General features: G+C 53.0%; 1 pseudogene; it reads right to left on the bottom strand.

Moving 5' to 3' along the window:
* Positions 1-5,244: 5,244 nt before the first annotated feature.
* LOC119279405 overlaps positions 5,245-11,950 on the bottom strand; it is a 20,708-nt pseudogene continuing 14,002 nt past the window's right edge.

Genomic DNA, 11,950 nt, shown 5'->3' with positions numbered 1-11,950 from the left:
CGTTGGTGGTGAGGGGGGTCTCCGGATCCACGCATGTGGATCGTTTTTACCCTCGTAGTCTAAGTTTTTAGTTTGTTCATCGTCTTTGTTAGAAATAAACAGTGATGGGTATGCACCCAGAATACGTGTGTGCATGTGTGTCACGATGGTGTACGTGCGTGGGCGTGCACTCGTGGCCATGGCGAGTTGGTTAGTCCAACGCGTAGTGCTTAGTCCAGGTGGTTAGTTGGTTAGCTAGCTTCATGTCGTGATAGGATAGTCATGCATGCACTTAGTTAGAGGGATAAGTTGTTAGCTGGCCGGATAAACTCTATGGTTAGTTAGCATGCATCAGAATAGGAGAGGTGGCGTGTGTGTCAGCCTATAAATAGAGGCCAATCTGAGTTGGTTGGATGTACGTGGTATGTGCCACAGTTTGAGCTGAGTAAAAAAAGAATAGGTCGTGCGTGCGGCCGAGGCGCCGTTCGTCGGCGTGGCGCCGTTCGTGCGGCATGGCGTTCGTCGCCTGAAAAATCCAGTGTGTTGTACTCCTTCTTCTACCTCTGTTCGAGCGGGTGAAAGAGAGAGAGGTTCGTCCGCCGTTCGTGCCGCCGGAGCCTACTCGGCGTTCGTTGCCGGATTGGGTTTGTCCCAACAATTGGTATCAGAGCCTTGTCGATCCGCTGAGTCCGCCGCGTGCGGCAAGGAGGCCGCGGAAGTCCTGCATGGTGGCGCGGAGTCCGCGAAGGCGCGGCACGGCGCGGCGGCGTGGCGGCGCTGCACGGCGGCATGGATGGCGTGGCCGCCGGGAAACGATGATCGTGTTGGCGCAGTCATGCATTGAGACGCGCGGCGGCGCGGTCATGTCAGGCGTTCGAGCGTGACGACAGCGACGACGTATGTCGCCAGAACGTTAGGCGTGTGTCAATGACGGACAAGGAGCTCGACGTGTGTCGCCGAGGAAGAGCATGGAGGTTGCGTCAAGCGTGACGGTGGCCGCAGCGGCGGCCATGACGACGACAACGATGGGAGTGGCAACAACTCCGGCGACAACGAGTCACGGTTTAGGGGGGGAATGTTAGAAATAAACCGTGATGGGTATGGACCTAGAGTACGTGTGTGCATGTGTGTCACGATGGTGTACTTGCATGCGCGTGCACTCGTGGCCATGGCGAGTTGGTTAGTCCAACGCGTAGTGCTTAGTCCAGGTGGTTAGTTGGTTAGCTAGCTTCATGTCGTGATAGGATAGTCATGCATGCAGTTAGTTAGAGGGATAAGTTGTTAGCTGGCCGGATAAACTCTATGGTTAGTTAGCATGCATCAAAATAGGGGAGGTGGCGTGTGTGTCAGCCTATAAATAGAGGCTGATCTGAGTTGGTTGGATGTACGTGGTATGTGCCACAATTTGAGCTGAGTAAAAAAAATAGGTCGTCCGTGCGGCCGAGGCGTCGTTCGTCGGCGTGGCGCCGTTCGTGCGGCATGGCGTTCGTCGCCTGAAAAATCCAATGTGTTGTACTCCTTCTTCTACCTCTGTTCGAGCGGGTGAAAGAGAGAGAGAGAGGTTCGTCTGCCGTTCGTGCCGCCGGAGCCTACTCGGCGTTCGTCACCGGACCGGGTTTGTCCCAACAATTGGTATCAGAGCCTTGTCGATCCGCGGTGAGTATGCCGCGTGCGGCGAGGAGGCCCGGAAGTACTGCATGGTGGCGCGGAGTTCGCGAAGGCACGACACGGTGCGGCGGCGTGGCGGCGCTGCACGGCGGCGTGGATAGCGTGGCCGCCGAGAAACGACGACCGTGTTGGCGCAGTCATGCATTGAGACTTGCGGCAGCGTGGTGATGTCAAGTGTTCAAGCGCGACGGCAGCGACGGCGTATGTCGCCAGAACGTCAGGCGTGTGTCACCGGCGGACAAGAAGCTCGACGTGTGTCGCCGAGGAAGAGCATGGAGGTTGCGTCAAGCGTGACGGAGGCCGCAGCGGCGGCCATGACGACGACAATGATGGGAGCGGCAACAACTCCGGCGACGACGAGTCACGGTTTAGGGGGAGAATGTTAGAAATAAACCGTGATGGGTATGCACCCATAGTACGTGTGTGCATGTGTGTCACGATGGTGTACGTGCGTGCGCGTGCACTCGTGGCCATGGCGAGTTGGTTAGTCCAACGCGTAGTGCTTAGTCCAGGTGGTTAGTTGGTTAGGTAGCTTGATGTCGTGATAGGATAGTCATACATGCAGTTAATTAGAGGGATATCTTGTTAGCTGGCCGGATAAACTCTATGGTTAGTTAGCATGTTTCAGAATAGGGGAGGTCGCGTGTGTGTCAGCCTATAAATAGAGGCCGATCTGAGTTGGTTGGATGTAAATGGTATGTGCCACAGTTTGAGCTGAGTAAAAAAATAGGTCGTGCGTGCGGCCCAGGCGCCGTTCGTCCACGTGGCGCCATTCATGCGGCATGGCATTCGTCGCCTGAAAAATCCAGTGTGTTGTACTCCTTCTTCTACCTCTGTTCGAGCGGGTGAAAGAGAGAGAGGTTCGTCCGCCGTTCGTGCCGCGGAGCCTACTCGGCGTTCGTCGCCGGACTGGGTTTGTCCCAACAGATTCTTTGGATCCTGTTTTGACGAGGCCATCGGTCCTATGATTGGGGATGAATTTGGAAACTAGTCTATTCAAGCGAGGATGGCGTGGCGGCGGCAGCATCCTCGTGGTGGACCTGTGTCCTCGGGCTCCGCCGTTGCAACGGCGTTTACTCCAACGTCGGCGCGGAGCTTGGGAGATAGTCCAAGAGAGGATACAGATTGTGATCTGCATTGACGACGTCTGGAAGACGGAGCATGTGTTGGGCTCGTGGTTCGTGGATAGCAGGTATTGTTTCCTCCTTCGGTGTTTTAGTCGTGGTGGGCTGCCAGATCTGGAGTTCGATGTCATGTCCGGGGTGTTGCCCTGGTCTGATTCGTTGAACGGCAAGGGCTTCACTTTTGGTGAGCCACCTTGAAGGTCTGCAAAGCTGCATATCAGCGATGTAGCCGCGTCGAGCTCGGGTGAGGAGGTGATTCGTCATTCTTTTCTTGGGTGGCTGATGTGGTGGTGCCTCCGTCAAGCTCAGAGATGTTCTGTCATCTTTTCAGTTTTGCCAGGTTGGTCTTTACGTTATTTGTACTTTTTTCTTTATAATATGAATGAGACACGTATTACCATGTAAAGAAAAAGAACCCTTGAAAAAATACACATTATAAAGCGGACTCTCTCAGCATATCACGCGCTAAGCCGAATACCGTCAACTTACAAGAAACACTCGGCATACCTATGGAAAACGCATCGGCTTAGTGAGGAGCCTCGGCACTATATGACTTCCATTTGTCCATCCTCAACGTACTTAACGCCTGCGTAACGGTTGGCTCTATAAGCCAAGTACCCACTAATGATGTGCTCGGCTTACAATTGTTTTTTTCTTTTTAAAAAAACTCCAGCCCCTTCGCCTTCATGTAAGCCGGGTGTAGGAACATAAACACTCGGCTTAGTTTTGTGTTTGTACGGCCCTCTTCTCCCTGCACTTAAACATGGTTACATGGATCCCGCTGTGGCTTAGACCTATTCCGCCTCCGGTCGGCAAGCCCCTCCCCCACCTGCACCGCCAGCAGCCACCGCGCGCGCTCGGCGCACTGCAGCCGCCGTCGCCGGGGGGCTGCACCGTGAACCACCACCTCGACGCCGGCGCTGGTCTCCACTCGGGGGAAATAAAGATGTCTCCTACGTTACTCATAAAAGCATCTCCAACAGCCGCGCTATATAAACGCCGCACCACCAATTTATAGTTTTTAGCGCGCGCGCAATCGCTAATCGAGCTTCAGCGGAGGTGTAATAACCGCGTGCGCGGCATAAAGAGTTCAGTGCGCGGTCTGAATCGTCATCGCACACAGTTTATTTGTTGCGCCCGCTACCGCGCGCCTCACATCGAGCATCCGCTCGTGACTTCCACCTATCCCGACCCAGGCGATGGCGCCGCCGCCCGCACCACCCCGGCGACCATTCCGGCGCTTTCCCAGCCTATCCCCGCGCCGCCGCCGCTACTTCCTCCTTCTCCCTTCGGGCGCCGCCGCCCCTTGTGTGTCATTCCTCCGAGAAACAGCACCCGGCCGCCCGCTGCCGCTCGGCGCCCACAAGGTGTTCGACAAAATGCTTGCAAGGTATGTATTGCTTCAACTTCACATTTTTTTACATGAATTTGATGCATGTTGTTTGTAGTTTTTATAGCTTAGTTTAAATTGAACATTGTAGATGAGTTCGTCATATGATTCTTTCGAAGAAGAATTTGATATTGAAGAGGAGGAGGATCTTGCAATGATCCTAGCTATGCACATCAATAAAAAACCGAAGCACGGTGGTTCGGTTATGGGTCGGCAGAAAATTTGGAGGGATAGGATCGATGCCCACAACAGATTAATCAGACACTATTTTGCGGATAATCCAGTGTACCCCGAGTCGTACTTCCGGCGCCGATTTAGGATGAGCACCAAGTTGTACAGACGCATTGCAGAGAAACTAGAGAGCCATGACCAGTTTTTTCAGCAAAGGAGGAATGTCGCCAGAGAGCTCGGGCATAGCACCTTTTAAAAGGTGACAGCCACTTTGTCTATGTTGGCATACGGTATTCCCGCTGATCTAGTTGATGACCACTTGGTCATGGGCATATGTTTTTTTTCTGTAGTGCTTTGTGCTAAGTATCCGTGGAAATACACTCCTTGGCGTACAAAGAGTTTCATGTAGTGTTCCTTTCACGAGCAATGCTACACGCACGAAATATTTTACAGGGTATTACGGAGTGGCTTACCTGGCTGATTTTGATTAGGTAGGAATAAACTGACGGGCCCATCCTCGTTGAAAATCAAGGGGTGGAGAGATTAGTTTGGAAACAATCCGTAATGCTCAGTAAACTGTCCGTGTGTCTAGGATTTTTGTTCTTTCACAATCCTATTAATTCTAGCAAAAATGCTAGACGTACAAAAGATTACAAGATTTTACAGGCTCTTTTCATCTAGTAACCAATCATAAACTTGTCTTTCCCCTGATTTTTAGGGGGTGGGCCGTGTTCCTCACCTATTGACCAATAAATTAACCCTCTTTATAAAACCTTGTAATTTTTTTGTACGTGTAGCGTTACTCTAATTCTAGAGCCACCCCTTTATTCATGGAAGTGCTTTGAATATCATTTGATCCCATGCTGCCATGCATGTAAAAATAGTTAATCGTTTAAAGTGTCCAGGTAGACCTCAGAGCTTACTACAGTCGGTGGGGACAAATGATAATTGCCCTACGGTGATGTTTAAGCAGAATGAGGAGTCCTCTTCGTTAAAGGACATGTAGCTGTCCCCATGCAGCCTCATGTCCGCACCGCCGGCGAAGTGCAGCACCATGTCCGGCATGGCCGGGAGCTGCCGCTCCCCGGCAAGAGCCGGGAAGCAAGGGCTCTCCAGGCTCGTCGTGTTGAGCACCGGCTGGTCGAGCACCTCGGCCACGTGGTTGGCGACCACTCTGAAAGCACTTTCCACGAGGACCGTGAAGATGGTGCCGGAGTCGACAATCATCCCGCCCGTGCCGTCGGCGTGCAGCTCGAAGGTTTGGTTCGGGATCGACAGGCGAGCGTCGCCGAGCGATATGCCCTCGAGAGAAACATAGTATCACGATGGACTCTGTGGGCTCTGCACAAGCGGCGTCGACTGCACGGCGGTGCCGCCCCCATGGGCCAGCTCCGCAAGGGAGCCGAACGAGACGTGGCTGCCCAGACTGGTATTGAAGAAGTCGGTGAGGCAGTAGGAAAACTTCCCGAACCCTAGCTGCGCCACGAGGGACAGGCTCCCGCGACCGAAGCCGACGAGCCCGGTGGAGTTGTACCAGTCGCCCCCGTTGTCTCTGCCGCAGCCGAACGCGACAGCTCCGGCAAAGCCGGCCGGTACTTGGCCGGGGCCAGAGCCGAACGTGAGCGTCTCCGTGCCCAAGACGCCAGCCGAGTGGGAGCCGTCGCTGTAGGCGTAGCGGTAGCCACAGAGGGAGCTAGGGGCGCATCCACGGCTCCACACGGGAAGGCACGCGTTGCTGGAGCAGGTCAGAGGGGAGAAGCTGGACAAGGCAGTCGGGTCATAAACGGGCGTGTCCTGCGGGAAGCAGAGCTTGCACGGCTGACACTGCGTCTAGGTGAGGTCGCTGCCAGTGTCGAAGAGGGCGAGGAACGACACCGCCGGCGTCCCGATGGCGAGCTCCATGAGGTACTCGGCTTGGCCTGAGCGGAGCCGTGGCCCGGCCTCCGAGCTGGAATATGTCGTGGCCGCTCGGAGGCTGTCGTGGTTCTGAGTCTGACAGTAGAATAGGGGGTAGGAATGGAGAGGGAAGATCCTAGCTATGGAGTAATTGTATACACAAGATGTTTACGAGTTCAGGACCTTCTCAGAGGAAGTAACAGCCCTACGTCTGGGAGTCCGGAGGCGGTCGACTGGATTATATGAGTATGAGTTACACGGGTGCAAACCCTTTAAACTGAGGAGGGGGGTGGCTTATATAGAGTTCGCCAGACCCCTCCAGCCCTCCGTTATGCAGGGTTTAAAGTACATTAAGATCGGGGGTTACTGGTAACGTCCCACATAAAATGCTATGATGACCATAAAAGCTACTTAATGACCGGCTGTTTGTGTGCAGAGTGACTTTAGATCTCCTGGCAGTCGAGTAGTTGGCTTCATGGTCGAGTGTTTTCAAGTCTGTCGAGTGAAATACTTCTGAGTCGACTGACAGGTGGTTTCTTCTAGAGATGTCCTTAGGGAGGGTATCTTGGACAGGTCCATGACCCTACCCTAGGTACATGGCTTCATCATTAGCCCCCGAATGGATCGAGGTTTGAGTGGGGAAGGAGTTGAGAACTCTTCCGGCCCATTTTTCGTGCTATGAGTATGTCTTGTTCTGGATAAATGAACTTAGGTGACGACACCAACTTCTTTTTCAGTCGCCTTGATCCATTCTTTGTATCCGTCGAGTGAATTTTCTGTACTTGGAGATCTCCGAACGTCAGAGTGGAGGAAATCTCCCGTCTGACAAGTTGCTCTGCAGTTCACGGACTTAGCGGGATTCAAATTTTGGGAAGCGCGCGGGGCGGAGGAGGCCGCGGTAATCGGAGGGGATAAGGCATGAATTCCTCGATCTTTGTGCCACTGTTTTCGCCACGTATCGCCGTGCGACTGTTGCGGGATTTGACAGGATCGCCTGCGCCTACAAGTCAGTCACCCGGAAGCAACTTCATATAAGGCGCCGGACGGGGGGTTTTGAATAGTGCGCTCTCATTTCCTCCCCCTCTTCCTCAGACTTATCTGCCGCGTTCGCTTCCATCTCAGCGCCGCTGCTCCGTGCGCGTCTCGCCGGCGATGATGGTGAAGGAAAATACGGCAGCTTTGGAGTGGGCGAAGAAAGCGACGGTGAAGGCGAAGGGAAGGGCGACCAGTCGGGGCGGATCTTCGTCAAGGGTCGGCCTGCCGCAGGGCTGGATCTAGGGCGACTAGATCCGCTCGACGATTCATCAAAAAGATCTTGACGACCTGGCCAATGAAGGATTGATCCCTCATGGATCGGCGCGGCTCCCGGGGAAGGAGTCGGAGCCGCAGCCTCAGGAGGGTGAGTGTGTCCTCTTGGCCACCCATGTTGACCGCGGGTTTTCTTTGCCGCCTCACCCTTTCTTTCGGGGATTTCTGAACTTCTTTGGCGCGCAACTCCACCACTTCACACCCAACTCCATCGTGTATCTCGCTGCTTTCGTGTCTTTGTGCGAGAATTTCTTGGGTTGTCGGCCTCATTGGGGTCTTTTCAAGCACATTTTCACCTGGCGCTCCCAGACGGTGAAAAAGTCCAATCCGAGTGACGAGAGAACACAAGTGATTCAGATGTGTGGGGGTCTTGGGGTTCAAATGAGGAGGAAAAGCTCTTTTCCGGCCATGATCCTTCCCGAGTCGGTCCGTGGATGGCAGTCGACCTGGTTCTACTGCAAAGACAAGCCGACGCCAGGGCAGTCAACTAGACTCCCTCCTTTTTCCATGGACCGAGTGAGGAAGCCGTCCTCTTTGAAGGTGATCCCGGATGAGAAGGCGCAGGTTAAGGTGCTGGTTGAACGCGTTGTCCAGCTCATCCGTGACGGAGTGACCGGCATGGATCTCTTGGAGGTCTTCCTCCGACGACGCATCCAGCCGCTTCAAGCTCGAGACCATCCGATGTGGTTGTACTCTGGCACTGAGGACACCACTCGGATCCACCCGGAGGAGGTCGAGGATGCCACGCTGGAGAGCTGGCTAGCAAGCATCACAGGGAACAAGGACAACCCTCGAGGAGCCAGGAGGATTCCCCCACTCAACCAATCATACGAAGTAGACAAGGTCCAATCCTGCATCTCTGACTGTGATCCTGCTTTCTTCATTCTGTTTGCTTAAAATCAGTCGACTGACTTTTGTCTTGTTTGTTGTCTTCCAGGCCACCACTAAGATGTATTCGATGCCCAACGGGGCGCAAGAACAGGTCGAGGAGGAGGAGGCGAGCGGAGGTGAAAGTCGGGAGGAGTGGCAATCTGATGGTGAGGGGGATGAAGATGACAACGGCTCCAGTGAAGAGGAGGAGGAGGCAGTCGATCCTCCTCGCATGGAAAGGCGATCCAAGCTCATCCACGACCCCGCGGTCGAGCATGACAAAACGACTGCGCCTATTGGGCAGTCGTCGAAACGCCCTCGGACTACCTCTCCAGCACCGACTGAAAAAGCGATGAAGCATCCCCGAGCGGCACCATCAAAGCCTCCAAAGGCCTTGCCCAAGATGAGAATGGTCGTTCCCACCATTTCCGGGTAATAGCAAAACTTGCATTTTTCTCATTTATCATGGACAAACTCTTGGTCGACTCGTTGGCTAACCGACTGGTTTCTGAACTCCACAGTGCTGCAACCTCTGAGACCTCCGCCAGGAACGAAGACCAAGAAATGGAAGACGCTGCCACCTCCAACCTTGGTATGATCTCTGACGTTTCACTTTTGGTCGATTGGATTTTTGTTTTTAACTTTGGGCTTCTCCTGAAGCACCTCCTCATGTCATTGATCTCCCTGATGATGACGACGAGGCGCCGCTGAGGCCGAGGAGGAATAGAAAGGCGCCAGCCGTCAAGACCACTCAGACTGCATCAGAACCTGAGACACTGGTTCACGAGGGTGGCAACATCACTCGGACTTCCGTGTCTTTCGCTGTGCTGCTGATGAGTGTTCAACCTTCGTCGTCGATTGCTGATCCGCCTTCCCTTTTCGCCACCCGCCACGTCCCAAAGGACCAAGCGGGTGCTGCTAAGGAGGCTATACGCCAGGCGGGGATCATGATGGAGCAGGTGAAGGCGATCCGAGAAGCCAGCCAGGCGGCTTATGACGCTAGCTCAGCCCTTCAAAGCAACGTCCAGGTTAGTTGTTCACCGCCTGTTCTCTTAGGATATGCTATCTGAAGATTTTCTTTCTGAAGATCTTTGTATCTATACACCCACTGGGTGTGTCGATTGAATTTTTTGGATTAGTGGGGGCACGCTGAGTGCACCCACTGGGTGTAGTCCCCGAGACTATGGTGGACTGTTGGCGGTCGACTATAGTCTTTAAACTTTAAATTTCTTCATTCTAACTTCTTCACTTAGTCTGGTCGGACCATGTCGAGTGGAATCTTGGAACCAGTGGGGGCACGCTGAGTGCACCCACTGGGTGCAGTCTCCGAGACCATGGCCGACTGCTGGCAGTCGACTAAGGTCTGAAGAACCCTTTTTTTTAAATACCATGGCTGACTGCTGGCAGTTAGCTATGGTTTACGATCAGAACCTTTTGTCTATTTCGGTCGACTGATCGGACCGAGTCGGTAGAACCAGTGGGGGCACGCTTAGTGCACCCACTGGGTGTAGTCCCCGAGACTACTGTTGAATATTTTGATTCGACTGTAGTCTTAGAAATGTTATTGTTTTTCTCTTAGTCACTCGGAAGCGACCCATCTTTTGACGTCTGTCGACTGACCCTTCGCAGAAATCTTGCGAGCTTGTGGCTCGTTACACTGAATTGGAAAACAAGCATATCCAGCTCGACCTTGATTTGAAGCTTGTTCAGGAGAACTTTCAGAAGGCGAAGGATGAAGCAAAAGGTATGTTTGGTGAGAATCTTGACGTTTGTCTTTGTCTTTCTGTCCATTTCTGATTCTGATGTCATTGTCACTTTGCAGATAAACTGAAGGAGGCTCTGAAGAAGAAGGACCATGACCTCGCCGAGGCGCAGAAGGCAGCTTTGGACAAAACGAAGCTTGCGGAAGAAAAACTGGCTTCAGTCAAGAAACTTGAAGAGGAGAATGCCAATCTGAAAGCTGCTCTCAACGCGACCAACAAGGAGGTCAGCCATCTGAAGAATGACAAGATAGCTCTGAGTGACAAGGCTAGCGAACTGGCAGGGAAGAAGAACAATCTGGAGGCTTATCTGGGAGGGCTCGCCAAGAAGCTATTCCTCATGCTTGAAGGTAATCTCTCCTATCCGACTGACTTGTTATCATCGACTCATCATAGAACTATTGGCTTAACTTCGAATGGTGTTTACAGAATTCTGCCAGAACTTTGAGGAAGAGACCAGTCGAGTGGAGACAATCTTGGACCCCATCAACTCTCCTGTGAAGGATAAAGCCGCTATGAACGTGCTCCGACTGGAGTCTCGTGTTGCTGGAGTTGTGGACTACCTCGCTCGACTGAAGGTTGCGGTGTCGCGACTCGACACGACACTCTGGCCAGGAAAGATGCTTCAAAATGACCTCGAGTCTTTAATGACTCGACTAAATGACGTTCCAGGTCGAGTGCAAGAATGGAAGAAGTCTTCTGCCAGGTGCGGTGCTGATGTTGCTCTGTCCCTGGTCCGTGTTCATTGCAAGGATGCGCGAGAGGACAAGCTGGCGTCCATCAAAGTGGCCAATACCAAGAAGCATGACTTCCAATCTTTCATGGAGACCTTCATTGCTGCTGCCACTTGGATTGCTGACGGAATCGACCTGGACCACTTTGTCGCGCCCTCCAGTCCTCCACCTGAGGAGTAAAAAACTGCTATGCTTCGTCTTAAATTTGCCTCAGAATGTCGAGTGGTTTTGTAACCGATAAACTTTTACAGGCTTGATGCCTGAGCACTTCCGAATCCGTAGGACGTTATCTAAACTTGGCTTATCGTTGAATATGCCTGTAGTTTGCCTTCGAGCGAACTTTGTTCTTCACTCGGAATATACTTTAGTGGTTGAGTCGCAGCTCTGAGGTGGAAAGTGTAGTCGACCTGCACTTCATCGCTCTTGCAGGAAGGAATGGAGCACAGATGGCAGTCGACCTGCGTCCTTGCGGATCAGGATGGAACGCACATTGTATTTGTGGCGTATCTCAGAAGGAGAAGGTAGCAGTCGACCTGCACCTCGTCATCCTTGCAGAGCGCATGTTGTATTTTTGGCGTAGCTCAGAAGGAGAAGGTAGCAGTCAACCTGCACCTCGTCATCCTTGCAGAGTGCATGTTGTATTTGTGGCGTAGCTCCGAAGGAGAAGGTAGAAGTCGACCTGCACCTCGTCGTCCTTGCAGAGCGCATGTTGTATTTGTGGCGTAGCTCCAAAGGAGAAGGTAGCAGTCGACCTGCACCTCGTCATCCTTGTGGATCAGAATGGATGAAGTACTTAGGCGAGTACTGGACTGTAGCTAAGCCCCCGAGTGGGAGGATTGCTCTCCACTCGGTAGGATTTTTTAAATACTTAGGCGAGTACTGGACTGCAACTAAGCCCCCTAGTGGGAGCATCGCTCTCCACTCGGTTGGATTTTTTAAATACTTAGACGAGTACTGGACTGCAGCTAAGCCCCCGAGTGGGAGGATCGCTCTCCACTCGGTGGGATTTTTTAAATACTTAGGCGAGTACTGGACTGCAGGTAAGCCCCC

This window comes from Triticum dicoccoides, chromosome 3B, assembly GCF_002162155.2.
Source record: "Triticum dicoccoides isolate Atlit2015 ecotype Zavitan chromosome 3B, WEW_v2.0, whole genome shotgun sequence".
Lineage (NCBI taxonomy): Eukaryota > Viridiplantae > Streptophyta > Magnoliopsida > Poales > Poaceae > Triticum > Triticum dicoccoides.
This window is presented reverse-complemented; position numbering and strand designations above follow the sequence as displayed.